This window comes from Chiloscyllium punctatum, chromosome 23, assembly GCF_047496795.1.
Source record: "Chiloscyllium punctatum isolate Juve2018m chromosome 23, sChiPun1.3, whole genome shotgun sequence".
In the NCBI taxonomy this organism is placed as follows: domain Eukaryota; kingdom Metazoa; phylum Chordata; class Chondrichthyes; order Orectolobiformes; family Hemiscylliidae; genus Chiloscyllium; species Chiloscyllium punctatum.
This window is the reverse complement of record NC_092761.1, coordinates 21,198,157-21,225,453: the sequence shown is the minus strand read 5'-3', so window position 1 is coordinate 21,225,453 and position 27,297 is coordinate 21,198,157.

Genomic DNA, 27,297 nt, shown 5'->3' with positions numbered 1-27,297 from the left:
GTTTATACAGGAATGGGGAATCGAGGGGTTATATTCCAGGCTGAGACGGTTAATCAGGAAGGGGAATCGAGAGGTTATATTCCAGGCTGAGGGGTTTCATCAGGAATGGGGAATCGAGGTGTTATATTCCAGGCCCAGGGGTTTAATCAGGAAGGGGGAATCGAGAGGTTATATTCCAGGCCGAGGGGTTTAATCCGGAAGGGTGAATCGAGAGGTTATATTCCAGGACGAGGGGTTGAATCAGGAAGGGGGAATCGAGGAGTTATTTTCCAGGACGAGGGGTTTAATCAGGAAGGGGGAATCGAGGGGTTATATTCCAGGCTGAGGGGTTTAATCAGGAAGGGGAATCGAGGGGTTATATTCCAGGCCGAGGGGTTAAATCAGGAAGGGGGAATCGAGGGGTTATATTCCAGGCTGAGGGGTTTAATCAGGAAGGGGGAATCGAGAGGATATATTCCAGGTTGAGGAGTTTAATCAGGAAGGGGGAATCGAGGGGTTATATTCCAGACTGAAAGTTTTAATCAGGAAGGGGGAATCGAGATGTTATATTCCAGGCTGAGGGGTTTAATCGGGAAGGGGGAATCGAGGGGTTATATTCCAGGCCGAGGGGTTTAATCAGGAAGGGGAATCGAGGGGTTATATTCCAGGCGAAGGGGTTTAATCAGGAAGGGGGAATCGAGGAGTTATATTCCAGGCTGAGGGGTTTAATCAGGAAGGGGGAATCGAGGGGTTATATTCCAGGCCGAGGGGTTTAATCAGGAAGGGGGAATCGAGAGGTTATATTCCAGGCTAAGGGGTTTAATCAGGAAGGGGGATCGAGAGGTTATATTACAGGCCGAGGGGTTTAATCAGGAAGGGGGATCGAGAGGTTATATTCCAGGCCTTGGGGTTTAATCAGGAAGGGGGAATCGAGGGGTTATATTCCAGGACGAGGGGTTTAATCAGGAAGGGGGATCGAGAGGTTATATTCCAGGCTGAGGGGTTTAATCAGGAAGGGGAATCGAGGGGTTATATTCCAGGACGAGGGGTTTAATCAGGAAGGGAGAATCAAGGGGTTATATTCCAGGATGAGGAGTTTAATCAGGAAGGGGGATCGAGAGGTTATATTCCAGGCCGAGGGGTTGAATCAGGAAGGGGGATCGAGGGGTTATATTCCAGGCTGAAGGGTTTAATCAGGTAGGGGAATCGGGGGGTTATATTCCAGGCTGAGGGGTTTAATCAGGAAGGGGAATCGAGGGGTTATATTCCAGGACGAGGGGTTTAATCAGGAAGGGAGAATCAAGGGGTATATTCCAGGATGAGGAGTTTAATCATGAAGGGGGAGTTGAGGGGTTATATTCCAGGCTGAGGGATTTAATACAGGAACGGGGAATCGAGGGGTTATATTCCAGGCTGAGGGGTTTAATGCAGGAACCGGGAATCGAGGGATTATATTCCAGACTGAGGGGTTTAATACAGGAACGGGGAATCGAGGGGTTATATTCCAGGCCGTGGGGTTTAATACAGGAACGGGGAATCGAGGGATTATATTCCAGGCTGAGGGGTTTAATACAGGAACGGGGAATCGAGGGATTATATTCCAGGCCGAACGGTTGAATACAGGAATGGGGAATTGAGGGGTTATATTTCAGGCTGAGGGGTTTGCCGGGAGAGGGAATCGAGAGGTTATATTCCAGGTTGAGGGGTATAATTGGGAAGGGGGAATCGAGGGGTTATATTCCAGTCCGAGGGGTTTAATCGGGAAGGGGGAATCGAGGGGTTATATTCCAGGCCGAAGGGTTTAATCAGGAATGGGGAATCGAGGCCTTATATTCCAGGCCGAGGGGTTTAGCCAGGAAGGGCAATCGAGGGGTTATATTCCCGGCTGAGGGTTTAATCGGGAATGGGAATCGAGGGGTTATATTCAAGGCTGAGGGGTTTAATCGGGAAGGGGGAACCGAGTGGTTATATTCCAGGCTGAGGGGTTTAATCGGGAATGGGAATCGAGGGGTTATATTCCAGGCCGAGGGGTTTAATCAGGAAGGGGGATCGAGGGGTTATATTCCAGACCGAAGGGTTTAATCAGGTAGGGGAATCGAGGGGTTATATTCCAGGACGAGGGGTTTAATCAGGAAGGGAGAATCAAGGGGTTATATTCCAGGATGAGGAGTTTAATCAGGAAGGGGGAATTGAGGGGTTATATTCCAGGCTGAGGGATTTAATACAGGAACGGGGAATCGAGGGATTATATTCCAGGCTGAGGGGTTTAATACAGGAACGGGGAATCGAGGGGTTATATTCCAGGCTGAGGGATTTAATACAGGAACGGGGAATCGAGGGATTATATTCCAGGCCGAGGGGTTTAATCAGGAAGGGGGAATCGAGGGGTTATATTCCAGGCCGAGGGGTTTAGCCAGGAAGGGCAATCGAGGGGTTATATTCCAGGCTGAGGGGTTAAATCAGGAAGGGGGAATCGAGGGGTTATATTCCAGGCTGAGGGGTTTAATACAGGAAGGGGGAATCGAGGGGTTATATTCCAGGCCGTGGGGTTTAATACAGGACGGGGGAATCGAGGGGTTATATTCCAGGCCGAGGGGTTTAATACAGGAAGGGGGAATCGAGAGGTTATATTCCAGGACGAGGGGTTTACTCAAAAAGGGCAATCAAGGGGTTATATTCCAGGCTGAGGGGTTTACCAGGAAAGGGAATCGAGAGGTTATATTCCAGGCTGAGGGGTATAATTGGGAAGGGGGAATCGAGGGGTTATATTCCAGTCCGAGGGGTTTAATACAGGAACGGGGAATCGAGAGGTTATATTCCAGGCCGAGGGGTTTAATCAGGAAGGGGGAATTGAGGGGTTATGTTCCAGGCCGAGGGGTTTAGTCAGGAAGGGGGAATCGAGTGGTTATATTCCAGGCTGAAGGGTTTCATCAGAAAGGGGAATCGAGGGGTAATATTTCAGGCAGAGGGGTTTAATCGGGAACGGGAATCGAGGGCTTCTATTCCAGGCCAAGGGGTTTAATCAGGAAGGGAAATCAAGGGGTTATGTTCCAGGTTGAGATGGTTAATCAGGAAGGGGGAATCGAGGGGTTATATTCCAGGCTGAGATGATTAATCAGGAAGGGGAATCGAGAGGTTATATTCCAGGCCGAGGGGTGTCATCAGGAATGGGGATTCGAGGGGTTATATTCCAGGCTGAGGGGTTTAATCAGGAAGGGGAATCGAAGGGTTATATTCCAGGACGAGGGGTTTAATCAGGAAGGGGGAATCGCGGGGTTATATTCCAGGTCGTGGGGTTTAGTCAGGAAGGGGAATCGAGAGGTTATATTCCAGGCCGTGGGGTTTAGTCAGGAAGGGGAATCGAGGAGTTATATTCCAGGCCGTGGGGTTTAGTCAGGAAGGGGAATCGAGGGATTATATTCCAGGCCGTGGGGCTTAATCGTGAAGGTGACTCGAGGGGTTATATTCCAGGCCGTGGGGTTTAGTCAGGAAGGGGAATGGAGAGGTTATATTCCAGGCTGAGGGGTTTAATCAGGAAGGGGGAATCGAGGGGTTATATTCCAGGCCCAGGGGTTTAATCAGGAAGGGGGAATCGAGAGGTTATATTCCAGGCCGAGGGGTTTAATCCGGAAGGGTGAATCAAGAGGTTATATTCCAGGACGAGGGGTTGAATCAGGAAGGGGGAATCGAGGAGTTATTTTCCAGGACGAGGGGTTTAATCAGGAAGGGGGAATCGAGGGGTTATATTCCAGGCTGAGGGGTTTAATCAGGAAGGGGAATCGAGGGGTTATATTCCAGGCCGAGGGGTTAAATCAGGAAGGGGGAATCGAGGGGTTATATTCCAGGCTGAGGGGTTTAATCAGGAAGGGGGAATCGAGAGGATATATTCCAGGTTGAGGAGTTTAATCAGGAAGGGGGAATCGAGGGGTTATATTCCAGACTGAAAGTTTTAATCAGGAAGGGGGAATCGAGATGTTATATTCCAGGCTGAGGGGTTTAATCGGGAAGGGGGAATCGAGGGGTTATATTCCAGGCCGAGGGGTTTAATCAGGAAGGGGAATCGAGGGGTTATATTCCAGGCGAAGGGGTTTAATCAGGAAGGGGGAATCGAGGAGTTATATTCCAGGCTGAGGGGTTTAATCAGGAAGGGGGAATCGAGGGGTTATATTCCAGGCCGAGGGGTTTAATCAGGAAGGGGGAATCGAGAGGTTATATTCCAGGCTAAGGGGTTTAATCAGGAAGGGGGATCGAGAGGTTATATTACAGGCCGAGGGGTTTAATCAGGAAGGGGGATCGAGAGGTTATATTCCAGGCCTTGGGGTTTAATCAGGAAGGGGGAATCGAGGGGTTATATTCCAGGACGAGGGGTTTAATCAGGAAGGGGGATCGAGAGGTTATATTCCAGGCTGAGGGGTTTAATCAGGAAGGGGAATCGAGGGGTTATATTCCAGGACGAGGGGTTTAATCAGGAAGGGAGAATCAAGGGGTTATATTCCAGGATGAGGAGTTTAATCAGGAAGGGGGATCGAGAGGTTATATTCCAGGCCGAGGGGTTGAATCAGGAAGGGGGATCGAGGGGTTATATTCCAGGCTGAAGGGTTTAATCAGGTAGGGGAATCGAGGGGTTATATTCCAGGCTGAGGGGTTTAATCAGGAAGGGGAATCGAGGGGTTATATTCCAGGACGAGGGGTTTAATCAGGAAGGGAGAATCAAGGGGTATATTCCAGGATGAGGAGTTTAATCATGAAGGGGGAGTTGAGGGGTTATATTCCAGGCTGAGGGATTTAATACAGGAACGGGGAATCGAGGGGTTATATTCCAGGCTGAGGGGTTTAATGCAGGAACCGGGAATCGAGGGATTATATTCCAGACTGAGGGGTTTAATACAGGAACGGGGAATCGAGGGGTTATATTCCAGGCCGTGGGGTTTAATACAGGAACGGGGAATCGAGGGATTATATTCCAGGCTGAGGGGTTTAATACAGGAACGGGGAATCGAGGGATTATATTCCAGGCCGAAGGGTTGAATACAGGAACGGGGAATTGAGGGGTTATATTTCAGGCTGAGGGGTTTGCCGGGAGAGGGAATCGAGAGGTTATATTCCAGGTTGAGGGGTATAATTGGGAAGGGGGAATCGAGGGGTTATATTCCAGTCCGAGGGGTTTAATCGGGAAGGGGGAATCGAGGGGTTATATTCCAGGCCGAAGGGTTTAATCAGGAATGGGGAATCGAGGCCTTATATTCCAGGCCGAGGGGTTTAGCCAGGAAGGGCAATCGAGGGGTTATATTCCCGGCTGAGGGTTTAATCGGGAATGGGAATCGAGGGGTTATATTCAAGGCTGAGGGGTTTAATCGGGAAGGGGGAACCGAGTGGTTATATTCCAGGCTGAGGGGTTTAATCGGGAATGGGAATCGAGGGGTTATATTCCAGGCCGAGGGGTTTAATCAGGAAGGGGGATCGAGGGGTTATATTCCAGACCGAAGGGTTTAATCAGGTAGGGGAATCGAGGGGTTATATTCCAGGACGAGGGGTTTAATCAGGAAGGGAGAATCAAGGGGTTATATTCCAGGATGAGGAGTTTAATCAGGAAGGGGGAATTGAGGGGTTATATTCCAGGCTGAGGGATTTAATACAGGAACGGGGAATCGAGGGATTATATTCCAGGCTGAGGGGTTTAATACAGGAACGGGGAATCGAGGGGTTATATTCCAGGCTGAGGGATTTAATACAGGAACGGGGAATCGAGGGATTATATTCCAGGCCGAGGGGTTTAATCAGGAAGGGGGAATCGAGGGGTTATATTCCAGGCCGAGGGGTTTAGCCAGGAAGGGCAATCGAGGGGTTATATTCCAGGCTGAGGGGTTAAATCAGGAAGGGGGAATCGAGGGGTTATATTCCAGGCTGAGGGGTTTAATACAGGAAGGGGGAATCGAGGGGTTATATTCCAGGCCGTGGGGTTTAATACAGGACGGGGGAATCGAGGGGTTATATTCCAGGCCGAGGGGTTTAATACAGGAAGGGGGAATCGAGAGGTTATATTCCAGGACGAGGGGTTTACTCAAAAAGGGCAATCAAGGGGTTATATTCCAGGCTGAGGGGTTTACCAGGAAAGGGAATCGAGAGGTTATATTCCAGGCTGAGGGGTATAATTGGGAAGGGGGAATCGAGGGGTTATATTCCAGTCCGAGGGGTTTAATACAGGAACGGGGAATCGAGAGGTTATATTCCAGGCCGAGGGGTTTAATCAGGAAGGGGGAATTGAGGGGTTATGTTCCAGGCCGAGGGGTTTAGTCAGGAAGGGGGAATCGAGTGGTTATATTCCAGGCTGAAGGGTTTCATCAGAAAGGGGAATCGAGGGGTAATATTTCAGGCAGAGGGGTTTAATCGGGAACGGGAATCGAGGGCTTCTATTCCAGGCCAAGGGGTTTAATCAGGAAGGGAAATCAAGGGGTTATGTTCCAGGTTGAGATGGTTAATCAGGAAGGGGGAATCGAGGGGTTATATTCCAGGCTGAGATGATTAATCAGGAAGGGGAATCGAGAGGTTATATTCCAGGCCGAGGGGTGTCATCAGGAATGGGGATTCGAGGGGTTATATTCCAGGCTGAGGGGTTTAATCAGGAAGGGGAATCGAAGGGTTATATTCCAGGACGAGGGGTTTAATCAGGAAGGGGGAATCGCGGGGTTATATTCCAGGTCGTGGGGTTTAGTCAGGAAGGGGAATCGAGAGGTTATATTCCAGGCCGTGGGGTTTAGTCAGGAAGGGGAATCGAGGAGTTATATTCCAGGCCGTGGGGTTTAGTCAGGAAGGGGAATCGAGGGATTATATTCCAGGCCGTGGGGCTTAATCGTGAAGGTGACTCGAGGGGTTATATTCCAGGCCGTGGGGTTTAGTCAGGAAGGGGAATGGAGAGGTTATATTCCAGGCTGAGGGGTTTAATCAGGAAGGGGGAATCGAGGGGTTATATTCCAGGCTGAGGGGTTTAATCAGGAAGGGGGAATCGAGGGGTTATATTCCAGGGCTTGGGGTTTAATCAGGAAGGGGGAATCGATGGGTTATATTCCAGGCTGAGGGGTTTAATCAGGAAGGGGGAATCGAGGGGTTATATTCCAGGCCGTGGGGTTTAATCAGGAAGGGGGAATCGAGGGGTTATATTCCAGGCTGAGGGGTTTAATACAGGAAGGGGGAATCGAGGGGTTATATTCCAGGCCGTGGGGTTTAATCTGGAAGGGGGAATCGAGGGGTTATATTCCAGGCCGAGGGGTTTCATCTGGAAGGGGGAATCGAGGGGTTATATTCCAGGCCGAGGGGTTTAATCAGGAAGGGGGAATCGAGGGGTTATATTCCAGGCTGAGGGGTTAAATCAGGAAGGGGGAATCGAGGGGTTATATTCCAGGCTGAGGGGTTTAATACAGGAAGGGGGAATCGAGGGGTTATATTCCAGGCCGTGGGGTTTAATACAGGAAGGGGGATCGAGGGGTTATATTCCAGGCCGAGGGGTTTAATACAGGAAGGGGGAATCGAGAGGTTATATTCCAGGCCGTGGGGTTTACTCAAAAAGGGCAATCAAGGGGTTATATTCCAGGCTGAGGGGTTTACCGGGAAAGGGAATCGAGAGGTTATATTCCAGGCTGAGGGGTATAATTGGGAAGGGGGAATCGAGGGGTTATATTCCAGTCCGAGGGGTTTAATACAGGAAGGGGGAATCGAGGGGTTATATTCCAGGCCGAGGGGTTTAATCAGGAAGGGGGAATTGAGGGGTTATGTTCCAGGCCGAGGGGTTTAGTCAGGAAGGGCAATCGAGGGGTTATATTCCAGGCTGAGGGGTTTAATCAGGAAGGGGGAATCGAGGGGTTATATTCCAGGCTGAGGGGTTTAATCAGGAAGGGGGAATCGATGGGTTATATTCCAGGCTGAGGGGTTTAATCAGGAAGGGGGAATCGAGGGGTTATATTCCAGGCCTTGGGGTTTAATCAGGAAGGGGGAATCGAGGGGTTATATTCCAGGCTGAGGGGTTTAATACAGGAAGGGGGAATCGAGGGGTTATATTCCAGGCCGTGGGGTTTAATCTGGAAGGGGGAATCGAGGGGTTATATTCCAGGCCGAGGGGTTTCATCTGGAAGGGGGAATCGAGGGGTTATATTCCAGGCCGAGGGGTTTAATCAGGAAGGGGGAATCGAGGGGTTATATTCCAGGCTGAGGGGTTTAATCAGGAAGGGGGAATCGAGGTGTTATATTCCAGGCCGTGAGGTTTAATACAGGAAGGGGGAATCGAGGGGTTATATTCCAGGCCGAGGGGTTTAATACAGGAAGGGGGAATCGAGAGGTTATATTCCAGGCCGTGGGGTTTACTCAAAAAGGGCAATCAAGGGGTTATATTCCAGGCTGAGGGGTTTACCGGGAAAGAGAATCGAGAGGTTATTTTCCAGGCTGAGGGGTATAATTGGGAAGGGGGAATCGAGGGGTTATATTCCAGGCTGAGGGGTTTAATCAGGAAGAGGAATACAGGGGTTATATTCCAGGACGAGGGTTTTAATCGGGAACGGGGAATCGAGGGGTTATATTCCAGGCTGAGGGGTTTAATCAGGAAGGGGGAATCGAGGGGTTATATTCCAGGCTGAGGGGTTTAATCAGGAAGGGGGAATCGAGAGGTTATATTCCAGGCTGAGGGGTTTAATCAGGAAGAGGAATAGAGGGGTTATATTCCAGGACGAGGGTTTTAATCGGGAACGGGGAATCGAGAGGTTATATTCCAGGCTGAGGGGTTTAATCAGGAAGAGGAATAGAGGGGTTATATTCCAGGCTGAGATGATTAATCAGGAAGGGGAATCGAGAGGTTATATTCCAGGCCGAGGGGTGTCATCAGGAATGGGGATTCGGGGGGTTATATTCCAGGCTGAGGGGTTTAATCAGGAAGGGGAATCGAAGGGTTATATTCCAGGACGAGTGGTTTAATCAGGAAGGGGAATCGAGGGGTTATATTCCAGGTCGTGGGGTTTAGTCAGGAAGGGGAATCGAGAGGTTATATTCCAGGCTGAGGGGTTTAATCAGGAAGGGGAATCGAAGGGTTTTATTCCAGGACGAGGGGTTTAATCAGGAAGGGGGAATCACGGGGTTATATTCCAGGTCGTGGGGTTTAGTCAGGAAGGGGAATCGAGAGGTTATATTCCAGGCCGTGGGGTTTAGTCAGGAAGGGGAATCGAGGAGGTATATTCCAGGCCGTGGGGTTTAGTCAGGAAGGGGAATCGAGGGATTATATTCCAGGCCGTGGGGCTTTATCGTGAAGGTGACTCGAGGGGTTATATTCCAGGCCGTGGGGTTTAGTCAGGAAGGGGAATGGAGAGGTTATATTCCAGGCTGAGGGGTTTAATCAGGAAGGGGGAATCGAGGGGTTATATTCCAGGCTGAGGGTATAAATCAGGAAGGGGGAATCGAGGGGTTATATTCCAGGCTGAGGGGTTTAATCAGGAAGGGGGAATCGATGGGTTATATTCCAGGCTGAGGGGTTTAATCAGGAAGGGGGAATCGTGGGGTTATATTCCAGGCCTTGGGGTTTAATCAGGAAGGGGGAATCGATGGGTTATATTCCAGGCTGAGGGGTTTAATCAGGAAGGGGGAATCGAGGGGTTATATTCCAGGCTGAGGTGTTTAATCAGGAAGGGAGAATCGAGGGGTTATATTCCAGGCCGAGGGGTTTAATCAGGAAGGGGGAATCGAGGTGTTATATTCCAGGCCGTGGGGTTTAATACAGGAAGGGGGAATCGAGGGGTTATATTCCAGGCCGAGGGGTTTAATACAGGAAGGGGGAATCGAGAGGTTATATTCCAGGCCGTGGGGCTTACTCAAAAAGGGCAATCGAGGGGTTATATTCCAGGCCGGGGGTTTAATCTGGAAGGGGGAATTGAGGGGTTATATTCCAGGCCGAGGGGTTTCATCTGGAAGGGGGAATCGAGGGGTTATATTCCAGGCTGAGGTGTTTAATCAGGAAGGGGGAATCGAGGGGTTATATTCCAGGCCGAGGGGTTTAATCAGGAAGGGGGAATCGAGGGGTTATATTCCAGGCTGAGGGGTTTAATCAGGAAGGGGGAATCGAGGTGTTATATTCCAGGCCGTGGGGTTTAATACAGGAAGGGGGAATCGAGGGGTTATATTCCAGGCCGAGGGGTTTAATACAGGAAGGGGGAATCGAGAGGTTATATTCCAGGCCGTGGGGCTTACTCAAAAAGGGCAATCGAGGGGTTATATTCCAGGCCGAGGGGTTTAATCAGGAAGGGGGAATCGAGGGGTTTTATTCGAGGCTGAGATGGTTAATCAGTAAATGGAATCGAGGGATTATATTCCAGGCCGAACGGTTTAATACAGGAACAGGGAATCGCGGGGTTATTTTCCAGGCCTAGGGGTTTAGTCAGGAAGGGCAATCGAGAGGTTATATTCCAGGCCGTGGGGTTTAGTCAGGAAGGGGAATCAAGGGGTTATATTCCATGCCGTGGGGTTTAGTCAGGAAGGGGAATCAAGGGGTTATATTCCAGGCTGAGGGGTTTAATCGGGAAGGGGAATCGAGAGGTTATATTCCAGGCTGAGGAGTTTAATCAGGAAGGGGAATCGAGGGGTTATATTCCAGGCCGAAGGGTTTTATACAGGAACGGGGAATCGAGGGGTTATATTCCAGGCCGTGGGGTTTACTCAGAAAGGGCAATCACGGGGTTATATTCCAGGCTGAGGGGTTTACCGGGAAAGGGAATCGAGAGGTTATATTCCAGGCTGAGGGGTATAATTGGGAAGGGGGAATCGAGGGGTTATATTCCAGTCCGAGGGGTTTAATACAGGAACGGGGAATCGAGGGGTTATATTCCAGGCCGAGGGGTTTAATCAGGAAGGGGGAATTGAGGGGTTATGTTCCAGGCCGAGGGGTTTAGTCAGGAAGGGCAATCGAGGGGTTATATTCCAGGCTGAGGGGTTTAATCGGGAATGGGAATCGAGGGGTTATATTCAAGGCTGAGGGGTTTAATCGGGAAGGGGGAATCGAGTGGTTATATTCCAGGCTGAAGGGTTTCATCAGAAAGGGGAATCGAGGGGTAATATTTCAGGCAGAGGGGTTTAATCGGGAACGGGAATCGAGGGCTTCTATTCCAGGCCAAGGGGTTTAATCAGGAAGGGGAATCAAGGGGTTATGTTCCAGGTTGAGATGGTTTTTCAGGAAGGGGGAATCGAGGGGTTATATTCCAGGCTGAGATGTTTAATCAGGAAGGGGAATCGAGAGGTTATATTCCAGGCCGAGGGGTGTCATCAGGAATGGGGATTCGAGGGGTTATATTCCAGGCTGAGGGGTTTAATCAGGAAGGGGAATCGAAGGGTTTTATTCCAGGACGAGGGGTTTAATCAGGAAGGGGAATCGCGGGGTTATATTCCAGGTCGTGGGGTTTAGTCAGGAAGGGGAATCGAGAGGTTATATTCCAGGCCGTGGGGTTTAGTCAGGAAGGGGAATCGAGGAGTTATATTCCAGGCCGTGGGGTTTAGTCAGGAAGGGGAATCGAGGGATTATATTCCAGGCCGTGGGGCTTAATCGCGAAGGTGACTCGAGGGTTTATATTCCAGGCCGTGGGGTTTAATCAGGAAGGGGAATGGAGAGGTTATATTCCAGGCTGAGGGGTTTAATCAGGAAGGGGGAATCGAGGGGTTATATTCCAGGCTGAGGGGTTTAATCAGGAAGGGGGAATCGAGGGGTTATATTCCAGGCTGAGGGGTTTAATCAGGAAGGGGGAATCGATGGGTTATATTCCAGGCTGAGGGGTTTAATCAGGAAGGGGGAATCGAGGGGTTATATTCCAGGCCTTGGGGTTTAATCAGGAAGGGGGAATCGAGGGGTTATATTCCCGGCTGAGGGGTTTAATACAGGAAGGGGGAATCGAGGGGTTATATTCCAGGCCGTGGGGTTTAATCTGGAAGGGGGAATCGAGGGGTTATATTCCAGGCCGAGGGGTTTCATCTGGAAGGGGGAATCGAGGGGTTATATTCCAGGCCGAGGGGTTTAATCAGGAAGGGGGAATCGAGGGGTTATATTCCAGGCTGAGGGGTTTAATCAGGAAGGGGGAATCGAGGTGTTATATTCCAGGCCGTGGGGTTTAATACAGGAAGGGGGAATCGAGGGGTTATATTCCAGGCCGAGGGGTTTAATACAGGAAGGGGGAATCGAGAGGTTATATTCCAGGCCGTGGGGTTTACTCAAAAAGGGCAATCAAGGGGTTATATTCCAGGCTGAGGGGTTTACCGGGAAAGAGAATCGAGAGGTTATTTTCCAGGCTGAGGGGTATAATTGGGAAGGGGGAATCGAGGGGTTATATTCCAGTCCGAGGGGTTTAATACAGGAACGGGGAATCGAGGGGTTATATTCCAGGCCGAGGGGTTTAATCAAGAAGGGGGAATTGAGGGGTTATGTTCCAGGCCGAGGGGTTTAGTCAGGAAGGGCAATCGAGGGGTTATATTCCAGGCTGAGGGGTTTAATCGGGAATGGGAATCGAGGGGTTATATTCAAGGCTGAGGGGTTTAATCGGGAAGGGGGAATCGAGTGGTTATATTCCAGGCTGAAGGATTTCATCAGAAAGGGGAATCGAGGGGTAATATTTCAGGCAGAGGGGTTTAATCGGGAACGGGAATCGAGGGCTTCTATTCCAGGCCAAGGGGTTTAATCAGGAAGGGGAATCAAGGGGTTATATTCCAGGTTGAGATGGTTAATCAGGAAGGGGGAATCGAGGGGTTATATTCCAGGCTGAGATGGTTAATCAGGAAGGGGAATCGAGAGGTTATATTCCAGGCCGAGGGGTTTCATCAGGAATGGGGATTCGAGGGGTTATATTCCACGCTGAGGGGTTGAATCAGGTAGGGGAATCGAAGGGTTATATTTCAGGACGAGGGGTTTAATCAGGAAGGGGAATCGCGGGGTTATATTCCAGGTCGTGGGGTTTAGTCAGGAAGGGGAATCGAGAGGTTATATTCCAGGCCGTGGGGTTTAGTCAGGAAGGGGAATTGAGGGATTATATTCCAGGCCGTGGGGCTTAATCGTGAAGGTGACTCGAGGGGTTATATTCCAGGCCGTGGGGTTTAGTCAGGAAGGGGAATCGAGAGGTTATATTCCAGGACGAGGGTTTTAATCGGGAACGGGGAATCGAGGGGTTATATTCCAGGCTGAGGGGTTTAATCAGGAAGAGGAATACAGGGGTTATATTCCAGGACGAGGGTTTTAATCGGGAACGGGGAATCGAGGGGTTATATTCCAGGCTGAGGGGTTTAATCAGGAAGGGGGAATCGAGGGGTTATATTCCAGGCTGAGGGGTTTAATCAGGAAGGGGGAATCGAGAGGTTATATTCCAGGCTGAGGGGTTTAATCAGGAAGAGGAATAGAGGGGTTATATTCCAGGACGAGGGTTTTAATCGGGAACGGGGAATCGAGAGGTTATATTCCAGGCTGAGGGGTTTAATCAGGAAGAGGAATAGAGGGGTTATATTCCAGGCTGAGATGATTAATCAGGAAGGGGAATCGAGAGGTTATATTCCAGGCCGAGGGGTGTCATCAGGAATGGGGATTCGGGGGGTTATATTCCAGGCTGAGGGGTTTAATCAGGAAGGGGAATCGAAGGGTTATATTCCAGGACGAGTGGTTTAATCAGGAAGGGGGAATCACGGGGTTATATTCCAGGTCGTGGGGTTTAGTCAGGAAGGGGAATCGAGAGGTTATATTCCAGGCCGTGGGGTTTAGTCAGGAAGGGGAATCGAGGAGTTATATTCCAGGCCGTGGGGTTTAGTCAGGAAGGGGAATCGAGGGATTATATTCCAGGCCGTGGGGCTTAATCGTGAAGGTGACTCGAGGGGTTATATTCCAGACCGTGGGGTTTAGTCAGGAAGGGGAATGGAGAGGTTATATTCCAGGCTGAGGGGTTTAATCAGGAAGGGGGAATCGAGGGGTTATATTCCAGGCTGAGGGTATAAATCAGGAAGGGGGAATCGAGGGGTTATATTCCAGGCTGAGGGGTTTAATCAGGAAGGGGGAATCGATGGGTTATATTCCAGGCTGAGGGGTTTAATCAGGAAGGGGGAATCGTGGGGTTATATTCCAGGCCTTGGGGTTTAATCAGGAAGGGGGAATCGATGGGTTATATTCCAGGCTGAGGGGTTTAATCAGGAAGGGGGAATCGAGGGGTTATATTCCAGGCTGAGGTGTTTCATCAGGAAGGGGGAATCGAGAGGTTATATTCCAGGCCGAGGGGTTTAATCAGGAAGGGGGAATCGAGGTGTTATATTCCAGGCCGTGGGGTTTAATACAGGAAGGGGGAATCGAGGGGTTATATTCCAGGCTGAGGGGTTTAATACAGGAAGGGGGAATCGAGAGGTTATATTCCAGGCCGTGGGGCTTACTCAAAAAGGGCAATCGAGGGGTTATATTCCAGGCCGGGGGTTTAATCTGGAAGGGGGAATTGAGGGGTTATATTCCAGGCCGAGGGGTTTCATCTGGAAGGGGGAATCGAGGGGTTATATTCCAGGCTGAGGTGTTTAATCAGGAAGGGGGAATCGAGGGGTTATATTCCAGGCCGAGGGGTTTAATCAGGAAGGGGGAATCGAGGGGTTATATTCCAGGCTGAGGGGTTTAATCAGGAAGGGGGAATCGAGGTGTTATATTCCAGGCCGAGGGGTTTAATACAGGAAGGGGGAATCGAGAGGTTATATTCTAGGCCGTGGGGCTTACTCAAAAAGGGCAATCGAGGGGTTATATTCCAGGCCGAGGGGTTTAATCAGGAAGGGGGAATCGAGGGGTTTTATTCAAGGCTGAGGGGTTTAATCGGGAAGGGGAATCGAGAGGTTATATTCCAGGCTGAGGAGTTTAATCAGGAAGGGGAATCGAGGGGTTATATTCCAGGCCGTGGGGTTTACTCAGAAAGGGCAATCAAGGGGTTATATTCCAGGCTGAGGGGTTTAATCGGGAAGGGGAATTGAGGGGTTATATTCCAGGCCGAGGGGTTTAATCGGGAAGGGGAACCGAGGGGTTATATTCCAGGCTGAAGCGTTGTAATCAGGAAGGGGGAATTAAGGGTTTATATTCCAGGCTGAGATGGTTAATCAGTAAATGGAATCGAGGGATTATAATCCAGGCCGAAGCGTTTAATACAGGAACGGGGAATCGAGGGGTTATATTCCAGGCCGAGGGGTTTAATCGTGAAGGGGACTCGAGGGGTTATATTCCAGGCTGAGGGGTTTAATCAGGAAGGGGAATCGAGGGGATATATTCCAGGCCGAGGGGTTTAGTCAGGAAGGGCAATCGAGGGGTTATATTCCAGGCTGAAGGGTTTAATCGGGAATGGGAATCGAGGGGTTATATTCAAGGCTGAGGGGTTTAATCGGGAAGAGGGAATCGAGTGGTTATATTCCAGGCTGAGGGGTTTAATCGGGAATGGGAATCGAGGGGTTATATTCAAGGCTGAGGGGTTTAATCGGGAAGATGGAATCGAGTGGTTATATTCCAGGCTGAAGGGTTTCATCAGAAAGGGGAATCGAGGGGTAATATTCCAGGCAGAGGTGTTTAATCGTGAACGGGAATCAAGGGCTTCTATTCCAGGCCAAGGGGTTTAATCAGGAAGGGCAATCAAGGGGTTATATTCCAGGTTGAGATGGTTAATCAGGAAGGGGAATCGAGAGGTTATATTCCAGGCCAAGGGGTTTCATCAGGAATAGGGAATCGAGGGGTTATATTCCAGGCCGAGGGGTTTCATCAGGAATGGGGAATCGAGGGGTTATATTCCAGGCCGAGGGGTTTAATCAGGAAGGGGGAATCGATGGGTTATATTCCAGGCTGACGGGTTTTATCAGGAAGGGGAATCGAAGGGTTATATTCCAGGACGAGGAGTTTAATCAGGAAGGGGGAATCGAGGGGTTCTATTCCAGGACGAGGGGTTTAATCAAGAAGGGGGAATCGCGGGGTAATATTCCAGGACGAGGGGTTTAATCAGGAAGGGGAATCGAGAGGTTATATTCCAGGCCGTGGGGTTTAGTCAGGAAGGGGAATCGAGAGGTTATATTCCAGGCTGAGGGGTTTAATCAGGAAGAGGAATAGAGGGGTTATATTCCAGGACGAGTGGTTCAATCGGGAACGGGGAATCGAGGGGTTATATTCCAGGCTGAGGGGTTTAATCAGGAAGTGGAATCGAGGGGTTATATTCCAGGCTGAGGGGTTTAATCAGGAACGGGGAATCGAGGGGTTATCTTCCAGGCTGAGGGGTTGAATCAGGAAGGGGGAATCGAGGGGTTATATTCCAGGCCGAAGGGTTTACTCAGAAAGGGCAATCAAGGGGTTATAATACAGGTTGAGGGATTTACCTGGAATGGGAATCGAGAGGTTATATTCCAGGCTGAGGGGTATAATTGGGAAGGGGGAATCGAGTGGTTATATTACAGGCTGAAGGGTTTCATCAGAAAGGGGAATCGAGGGGTTATATTCCAGGATGAGGTGTTTAATCGGGAAGGGGAATCGAGGCCTTATATACCAGGCTGAGGGGTTTAATCGGGAAGTGGGAATCAAAGGGTTATATTCCAGGCCGAGGGGTTTAATCAGGAAGGGGGAATCGAGGGGTTATATTCCAGACTGAAAGTTTTAATCAGGAAGGGGAATCGAGGGGTTATATTCCAGGCCGAGGGGTTTAATCAGGAAGGGGAATCGAGGGGTTATATTCCAGGCTGAGATGGTTAATCAGGAAGGGGGAATCGAGGGGTTATATTCCAGGCGGAGGGGTTTAATCAGGAAGGGGGAATCGAGGGGTTATATTCAAGGCTGAGGGGTTTAATCGGGAAGGGGAATCGAGGGGTTATATTCCAGGCTGAGATGGTTAATCAGGAAGGGGGAATCGAGGGGTTATATTCCAGGCCGAGGGGTTTCATCAGGAATGGGGAATCGAGGGGTTATATTCCAGGCCGAGGGGTTTAATCAGGAAGGGGAATCGAAGGGTTATATTCAAGGCTGAGTGGTTTAATCAGGAAGGGGGAATCGAGGGGTTATATTCCAGACTGAGGGTTTTAATCAGGAAGGGGGAATCGAGGGGTTATATTCCAGGAGGAGGGGTTTAATCAGGAAAGGTGAATCGAGGGGTTATATTCCAGGCTGAGGGGTTTAATCGGGAATGGGAATCGAGGGGTTATATTCAAGGCTGAGTGGTTTAATCAGGAAGGGGGAATCGCGGGGTTATATTCCAGGTTGAGATGCTTAATCAGGAAGGGGAATCGAGGGGTTATATTCCAGGTCGAGGGGTTTAATCGGGAAGGGGAATCAAGGGTTTATATTCCAGGTTGAGATGGTTAATCAGGAAGGGGGAATCGAGGCGTAATATTCCAGGACGAGGGGTTTAATCGGGAAGGGGGAATCGAGGGGTTATATTCCAGGTTGAGATGGTTAATCAGGAAGGGGAATCGAAGGGTTATATTCCAGACTGAGGGGTTGAATCAGGAAGGGGGAATCGAGAGGTTATATTCCAGACTGAGGGGTTTAATCAGGAAGGGGAATCGAGGGGTTATATTCCAGACTGAGGGGTTTAATCAGGAAGGGGAATCGAGGGGTTATGTTCCAGGCCGAGGGGTTTAGTCAGGAAGGGCAATCGAGGGGTTATATTCCAGGCTGAAGGGTTTAATCGGGAATGGGAATCGAGGGGTTATATTCAAGGCTGAGGGGTTTAATCGGGAAGAGGGAATCGAGTGGTTATATTCCAGGCTGAGGGGTTTAATTGGGAATGGGAATCGAGGGGTTATATTCCAGGCTGAGGGGTTTAATCGGGAAGGGGAATTGAGGGGTTATATTCCAGGCCGAGGGGTTTAATCGGGAAGGGGAACCGAGGGGTTATATTCCAGGCTGAAGCGTTGTAATCAGGAAGGGGGAATTGAGGGTTTATATTCCAGGCTGAGATGGTTAATCAGTAAATGGAATCGAGGGATTATAATCCAGGCCGAAGCGTTTAATACAGGAACGGGGAATCGAGGGGTTATATTCCAGGCCGAGGGGTTTAATCGTGAAGGGGACTCGAGGGGTTATATTCCAGGCTGAGGGGTTTAATCAGGAAGGGGAATCGAGGGGATATATTCCAGGCCGAGGGGTTTAGTCAGGAAGGGCAATCGAGGGGTTATATTCCAGGCTGAAGGGTTTAATCGGGAATGGGAATCGAGGGGTTATATTCAAGGCTGAGGGGTTTAATCGGGAAGAGGGAATCGAGTGGTTATATTCCAGGCTGAGGGGTTTAATCGGGAATGGGAATCGAGGGGTTATATTCAAGGCTGAGGGGTTTAATCGGGAAGATGGAATCGAGTGGTTATATTCCAGGCTGAAGGGTTTCATCAGAAAGGGGAATCGAGGGGTAATATTCCAGGCAGAGGTGTTTAATCGTGAACGGGAATCAAGGGCTTCTATTCCAGGCCAAGGGGTTTAATCAGGAAGGGCAATCAAGGGGTTATATTCCAGGTTGAGATGGTTAATCAGGAAGGGGAATCGAGAGGTTATATTCCAGGCCAAGGGGTTTCATCAGGAATAGGGAATCGAGGGGTTATATTCCAGGCCGAGGGGTTTCATCAGGAATGGGGAATCGAGGGGTTATATTCCAGGCTGAGGGGTTTAATCAGGAAGGGGGAATCGATGGGTTATATTCCAGGCTGACGGGTTTTATCAGGAAGGGGAATCGAAGGGTTATATTCCAGGACGAGGAGTTTAATCAGGAAGGGGGAATCGAGGGGTTCTATTCCAGGACGAGGGGTTCAATCAAGAAGGGGGAATCGCGGGGTTATATTCCAGGACGAGGGGTTTAATCAGGAAGGGGAATCGAGAGGTTATATTCCAGGCCGTGGGGTTTAGTCAGGAAGGGGAATCGAGAGGTTATATTCCAGGCTGAGGGGTTTAATCAGGAAGAGGAATAGAGGGGTTATATTCCAGGACGAGTGGTTCAATCGGGAACGGGGAATCGAGGAGTTATATTCCAGGCTGAGGGGTTTAATCAGGAAGTGGAATCGAGGGGTTATATTCCAGGCTGAGGGGTTTAATCAGGAACGGGGAATCGAGGGGTTATCTTCCAGGCTGAGGGGTTGAATCAGGAAGGGGGAATCGAGGGGTTATATTCCAGGCCGAAGGGTTTACTCAGAAAGGGCAATCAAGGGGTTATAATACAGGTTGAGGGATTTACCTGGAATGGGAATCGAGAGGTTATATTCCAGGCTGAGGGGTATAATTGGGAAGGGGGAATCGAGTGGTTATATTACAGGCTGAAGGGTTTCATCAGAAAGGGGAATCGAGGGGTTATATTCCAGGATGAGGTGTTTAATCGGGAAGGGGAATCGAGGCCTTATATACCAGGCTGAGGGGTTTAATCGGGAAGTGGGAATCAAAGGGTTATATTCCAGGCCGAGGGGTTTAATCAGGAAGGGGGAATCGAGGGGTTATATTCCAGACTGAAAGTTTTAATCAGGAAGGGGAATCGAGGGGTTATATTCAAGGCTGAGGGGTTTAATCGGGAAGGGGAATCGAGGGGTTATATTCCAGGCTGAGATGGTTAATCAGGAAGGGGGAATCGAGGGGTTATATTCCAGGCCGAGGGGTTTCATCAGGAATGGGGAATCGAGGGGTTATATTCCAGGCCGAGGGGTTTAATCAGGAAGGGGAATCGAAGGGTTATATTCAAGGCTGAGTGGTTTAATCAGGAAGGGGGAATCGAGGGGTTATATTCCAGACTGAGGGTTTTAATCAGGAAGGGGGAATCGAGGGGTTATATTCCAGGAGGAGGGGTTTAATCAGGAAAGGTGAATCGAGGGGTTATATTCCAGGCTGAGGGGTTTAATCGGGAATGGGAATCGAGGGGTTATATTCAAGGCTGAGTGGTTTAATCAGGAAGGGGGAATCGCGGGGTTATATTCCAGGTTGAGATGCTTAATCAGGAAGGGGAATCGAGGGGTTATATTCCAGGTCGAGGGGTTTAATCGGGAAGGGGAATCAAGGGTTTATATTCCAGGTTGAGATGGTTAATCAGGAAGGGGGAATCGAGGCGTTATATTCCAGGACGAGGGGTTTAATCGGGAAGGTGGAATCGAGGGGTTATATTCCATGTTGAGATGGTTAATCAGGAAGGGGAATCGAAGGGTTATATTCCAGACTGAGGGGTTTAATCAGGAAGGGGGAATCGAGAGGTTATATTCCAGACTGAGGGGTTTAATCAGGAAGGGGAATCGAGGGGTTATATTCCAGACTGAGGGGTTTAATCAGGAAGGGGAATCGAGGGGTTATGTTCCAGGCCGAGGGGTTTAGTCAGGAAGGGCAATCGAGGGGTTATATTCCAGGCTGAAGGGTTTAATCGGGAATGGGAATCGAGGGGTTATATTCAAGGCTGAGGGGTTTAATCGGGAAGAGGGAATCGAGTGGTTATATTCCAGGCTGAGGGGTTTAATTGGGAATGGGAATCGAGGGGTTATATTCAAGGCTGAGGGGTTTAATCGGGAAGAGGGAATCGAGTGGTTATATTCCAGGCTGAAGGGTTTCATCAGAAAGGGGAATCGAGGGGTAATATTCCAGGCAGAGGTGTTTAATCGGGAACGGGAATCAAGGGCTTCTATTCCAGGCCAAGGGGTTTTATCAGGAAGGGCAATCAAGGGGTTATATTCCAGGTTGAGATGGTTAATCAGGAAGGGGAATCGAGAGGTTATATTCCAGGCCAAGGGGTTTCATCAGGAATAGGGAATCGAGGGGTTATATTCCAGGCCGAGGGGTTGAGTCAGGAAGGGGGAATCGATGGGTTATATTCCAGGCTGACGGGTTTAATCAGGAAGGGGAATCGAAGGGTTATATTCCAGGACGAGGAGTTTAATCAGGAAGGGGAAACGAGAGGTAATATTCCAGGCTGAGGGGTTTAATCAGGAAGAGGAATAGAGGGGTTATATTCCAGGACGAGTGGTTTAATCGGGAACGGGGAATCGAGGGGTTATATTCCAGGCTGAGGGGTTTACCTGGAATGGGAATCGAGAGGTTATATTCCAGGCTGAGGGGTATAATTGGGAAGGTGGAATCGAGGGGTTATATTCCAGGAGGAGGGGTTTAATCAGGAAGTGGAATCGAGGGTTTATATTCCAGGCCGAGGGGTTTAATCTGGAAGGGGGAATCGAGGGGTTATATTCCAGGCCGAGGGGTTTCATCTGGAAGGGGGAATCGAGGGGTTATATTCCAGGCCGAGGGGTTTAATCAGGAAGGGGGAATCAAGGGGGAATATTCCAGGACAAGGGGTTTAATCAGGAAGGGGGAATCGAGGGGTTATATTCCAGGAGGAGGGGTTTAATCAGTAAGGGGGAATCGAGGGGTTATATTCCAGGACGAGGGGTTTAATCTGGAAGGGGGAATCGCGGGGTTATATTCCAGGCCGAGGGGTTTAATCAGGAAGGGGAATCGAAGGGTTATATTCCAGGAGGAGGGGTTTAATCAGGAAGGGGGAATCAAGGGGTAATATTCCAGGATGAGGAGTTTAGTCAGGAGGGGGAATCGAGGGGTTATATTCCAGGCTGGGGGGCTTAATCGGGAATGGGAATCGAGGGGTTATATTCCAGGCTGAGGGGATTAATCAGGAAGGGGGAATCGAGGGGTTATATTCCAGGATGAGGGGTTTAATCAGGAAGGGGGAATCGAGAGGTTATATTCCAGGCTGAGGGGTTTAATCAGGAACGGGGAATCGAGGGGTTATATTCCAGGCTGAGGGGTTTAATCAGGAAGGGGGAATCAAGGAGTCATATTCCAGGTTGAGGGGTTTACCGGGAATGGGAATCGAGACGTTATATTCCAGGCTGAGGGGTATAATTGGGAAGGGGGAATCGAGTGGTTATATTCCAGTCCGAGGGGTTTAATCAGGAAGGGGAATCGAGGGGTTATATGCCAGGATGAGGGGTTTAATCAGGAAGGGGGAATCGAGGGGTTATATTCCAGGATGAGGGGTTTAATCAGGAAGGGGGAATCGAGGGGTTATATTCCAGGCCGAGGGGTTTAATCAGGAAGGGGGAATCGAGGGGTTATATTCCAGGATGAGGGGTTTAATCAGGAAGGGGGAATCGAGGGGTTATATTACAGGATGAGGGGTTTAATCAGGAAGGGGGTATCGAGGGGTTATATTCCAGACTGAGGGGTTTAATCAGGAAGGGGAATCAAGGGGTTATATTCCAGGTTGAGATGCTTAATCAGGAAGGGGGAATCGAGGGGTTATATTCCAGGATGAGGGGTTTAATCAGGAAGGGGGAATCGCAGGGTTATATTCCAGGCCGAGGGGTTTAATCAGGAACGGGGAATCGAGGGGTTATATTTCAGGCCGAGGGGTTTAATCAGGAAGGGGGAATCGAGGGGTTATATTCCAGGCTGAGGGGTTTAATCAGGAAGGGGGAATCGAGGGGTTATATTCCAGGCTGAGGGGTTTAATCAGGAAGGGGGAATCGAGGGGTTATATTCCAGGCTGAGGGGTTTAATCAGGAAGGGGGAATCGAGGGGTTATATTCCAGGCTGAGGTGTTTAATCAGGAAGGGGGAATCGAGGGGTTATATTCCAGGCTGAGGGGTTTAATCAGGAAGGGGGAATCGAGGGGTTATCTTCCAGGCTGAGGGGTTTAATCAGGAAGGGGAAATTGAGGGGTTATATTCCAGGCCGTGGGCTTTAATCAGGAAGGGGGAATCGAGGGGTTATATTCCAGGCTGAGAGGTTTAATACAGGAAGGGGGAATCGAGGGGTTATATTCCAGGCCGTGGGGTTAAATCAGGAAGGGGGAATCGAGGGGTTATATTCCAGGCCGAGGGGTTTAATCTGGAAGGGGGAATCGAGGGGTTATATTCCAGGCCGAGGGGTTTAATCAGGAAGGGGGAATCGAGGGGTTATATTCCAGGCTGAGGGGTTAAATCAGGAAGGGGGAATCGAGGGGTTATATTCCAGGCTGAGGGGTTTAATCAGGAAGGGGAATCGAGGGGTTATATTGCAGGCCGAGGGGTTTAATCAGGAAGGGGGAATCGAGGGGTTATATTCCAGGCTGAGGGGTTTAATCAGGAAGGGGAATCGAGGGGATATATTCCAGGCCGTGGGGTTTAGTCAGGAAGGGCAATCGAGGGGTTATATTCCAGGCTGAAGGGTTTAATCGGGAATGGGAATCGAGGGGTTATATTCAAGGCTGAGGGGTTTAATCGGGAAGAGGGAATCGAGTGGTTATATTCCAGGCTGAGGGGTTTAATCGGGAATGGGAATCGAGGGGTTATATTCAAGGCTGAGGGGTTTAATCGGGAAGATGGAATCGAGTGGTTATATTCCAGGCTGAAGGGTTTCATCAGAAAGGGGAATCGAGGGGTAATATTCCAGGCAGAGGTGTTTAATCGTGAACGGGAATCAAGGGCTTCTATTCCAGGCCAAGGGGTTTAATCAGGAAGGGCAATCAAGTGGTTATATTCCAGGTTGAGATGGTTAATCAGGAAGGGGAATCGAGAGGTTATATTCCAGGCCAAGGGGTTTCATCAGGAATAGGGAATCGAGGGGTTATATTCCAGGCCGAGGGGTTTCATCAGGAATGGGGAATCGAGGGGTTATATTCCAGGCCGAGGGGTTTAATCAGGAAGGGGGAATCGATGGGTTATATTCCAGGCTGACGGGTTTTATCAGGAAGGGGAATCGAAGGGTTATATTCCAGGACGAGGAGTTTAATCAGGAAGGGGGAATCGAGGGGTTCTATTCCAGGACGAGGGGTTTAATCAAGAAGGGGGAATCGCGGGGTTATATTCCAGGACGAGGGGTTTAATCAGGAAGGGGAATCGAGAGGTTATATTCCAGGCCGTGGGGTTTAGTCAGGAAGGGGAATCGAGAGGTTATATTCCAGGCTGAGGGGTTTAATCAGGAAGAGGAATAGAGGGGTTATATTCCAGGACGAGTGGTTCAATCGGGAACGGGGAATCGAGGGGTTATATTCCAGGCTGAGGGGTTTAATCAGGAAGTGGAATCGAGGGGTTATATTCCAGGCTGAGGGGTTTAATCAGGAACGGGGAATCGAGGGGTTATCTTCCAGGCTGAGGGGTTGAATCAGGAAGGGGGAATCGAGGGGTTATATTCCAGGCCGAAGGGTTTACTCAGAAAGGGCAATCAAGGGGTAATAATACAGGTTGAGGGATTTACCTGGAATGGGAATCGAGAGGTTATATTCCAGGCTGAGGGGTATAATTGGGAAGGGGGAATCGAGTGGTTATATTACAGGCTGAAGGGTTTCATCAGAAAGGGGAATCGAGGGGTTATATTCCAGGATGAGGTGTTTAATCGGGAAGGGGAATCGAGGCCTTATATACCAGGCTGAGGGGTTTAATCGGGAAGTGGGAATCAAAGGGTTATATTCCAGGCCGAGGGGTTTAATCAGGAAGGGGGAATCGAGGGGTTATATTCCAGACTGAAAGTTTTAATCAGGAAGGGGAATCGAGGGGTTATATTCCAGGCCGAGGGGTTTAATCAGGAAGGGGAATCGAGGGGTTATATTCCAGGCTGAGATGGTTAATCAGGAAGGGGGAATCGAGGGGTTATATTCCAGGCGGAGGGGTTTAATCAGGAAGGGGGAATCGAGGGGTTATATTCAAGGCTGAGGGGTTTAATCGGGAAGGGGAATCGAGGGGTTATATTCCAGGCTGAGATGGTTAATCAGGAAGGGGGAATCGAGGGGTTATATTCCAGGCCGAGGGGTTTCATCAGGAATGGGGAATCGAGGGGTTATATTCCAGGCCTTGGGGTTTAATCAGGAAGGGGAATCGAAGGGTTATATTCAAGGCTGAGTGGTTTAATCAGGAAGGGGGAATCGAGGGGTTATATTCCAGACTGAGGGTTTTAATCAGGAAGGGGGAATCGAGGGGTTATATTCCAGGAGGAGGGGTTTAATCAGGAAAGGTGAATCGAGGGGTTATATTCCAGGCTGAGGGGTTTAATCGGGAATGGGAATCGAGGGGTTATATTCAAGGCTGAGTGGTTTAATCAGGAAGGGGGAATCGCGGGGTTATATTCCAGGTTGAGATGCTTAATCAGGAAGGGGAATCGAGGGGTTATATTCCAGGTCGAGGGGTTTAATCGGGAAGGGGAATCAAGGGTTTATATTCCAGGTTGAGATGGTTAATCAGGAAGGGGGAATCGAGGCGTTATATTCCAGGACGAGGGGTTTAATCGGGAAGGGGGAATCGAGGGGTTATATTCCAGGTTGAGATGGTTAATCAGGAAGGGGAATCGAAGGGTTATATTCCAGACTGAGGGGTTTAATCAGGAAGGGGGAATCGAGAGGTTATATTCCAGACTGAGGGGTTTAATCAGGAAGGGGAATCGAGGGGTTATATTCCAGACTGAGGGGTTTAATCAGGAAGGGGAATCGAGGGGTTATGTTCCAGGCCGAGGGGTTTAGTCAGGAAGGGCAATCGAGGGGTTATATTCCAGGCTGAAGGGTTTAATCGGGAATGGGAATCGAGGGGTTATATTCAAGGCTGAGGGGTTTAATCGGGAAGAGGGAATCGAGTGGTTATATTCCAGGCTGAGGGGTTTAATTGGGAATGGGAATCGAGGGGTTATATTCCAGGCTGAGGGGTTTAATCGGGAAGGGGAATTGAGGGGTTATATTCCAGGCCGAGGGGTTTAATCGGGAAGGGGAACCGAGGGGTTATATTCCAGGCTGAAGCGTTGTAATCAGGAAGGGGGAATTGAGGGTTTATATTCCAGGCTGAGATGGTTAATCAGTAAATGGAATCGAGGGATTATAATCCAGGCCGAAGCGTTTAATACAGGAACGGGGAATCGAGGGGTTATATTCCAGGCCGAGGGGTTTAATCGTGAAGGGGACTCGAGGGGTTATATTCCAGGCTGAGGGGTTTAATCAGGAAGGGGAATCGAGGGGATATATTCCAGGCCGAGGGGTTTAGTCAGGAAGGGCAATCGAGGGGTTATATTCCAGGCTGAAGGGTTTAATCGGGAATGGGAATCGAGGGGTTATATTCAAGGCTGAGGGGTTTAATCGGGAAGAGGGAATCGAGTGGTTATATTCCAGGCTGAGGGGTTTAATCGGGAATGGGAATCGAGGGGTTATATTCAAGGCTGAGGGGTTTAATCGGGAAGATGGAATCGAGTGGTTATATTCCAGGCTGAAGGGTTTCATCAGAAAGGGGAATCGAGGGGTAATATTCCAGGCAGAGGTGTTTAATCGTGAACGGGAATCAAGGGCTTCTATTCCAGGCCAAGGGGTTTAATCAGGAAGGGCAATCAAGGGGTTATATTCCAGGTTGAGATGGTTAATCAGGAAGGGGAATCGAGAGGTTATATTCCAGGCCAAGGGGTTTCATCAGGAATAGGGAATCGAGGGGTTATATTCCAGGCCGAGGGGTTTCATCAGGAATGGGGAATCGAGGGGTTATATTCCAGGCCGAGGGGTTTAATCAGGAAGGGGGAATCGATGGGTTATATTCCAGGCTGACAGGTTTTATCAGGAAGGGGAATCGAAGGGTTATATTCCAGGACGAGGAGTTTAATCAGGAAGGGGGAATCGAGGGGTTCTATTCCAGGACGAGGGGTTTAATCAAGAAGGGGGAATCGCGGGGTTATATTCCAGGACGAGGGGTTTAATCAGGAAGGGGAATCGAGAGGTTATATTCCAGGCCGTGGGGTTTAGTCAGGAAGGGGAATCGAGAGGTTATATTCCAGGCTGAGGGGTTTAATCAGGAAGAGGAATAGAGGGGTTATATTCCAGGACGAGTGGTTCAATCGGGAACGGGGAATCGAGGGGTTATATTCCAGGCTGAGGGGTTTAATCAGGAAGTGGAATCGAGGGGTTATATTCCAGGCTGAGGGGTTTAATCAGGAACGGGGAATCGAGGGGTTATCTTCCAGGCTGAGGGGTTGAATCAGGAAGGGGGAATCGAGGGGTTATATTCCAGGCCGAAGGGTTTACTCAGAAAGGGCAATCAAGGGGTTATAATACAGGTTGAGGGATTTACCTGGAATGGGAATCGAGAGGTTATATTCCAGGCTGAGGGGTATAATTGGGAAGGGGGAATCGAGTGGTTATATTACAGGCTGAAGGGTTTCATCAGAAAGGGGAATCGAGGGGTTATATTCCAGGATGAGGTGTTTAATCGGGAAGGGGAATCGAGGCCTTATATACCAGGCTGAGGGGTTTAATCGGGAAGTGGGAATCAAAGGGTTATATTCCAGGCCGAGGGGTTTAATCAGGAAGGGGGAATCGAGGGGTTATATTCCAGACTGAAAGTTTTAATCAGGAAGGGGAATCGAGGGGTTAT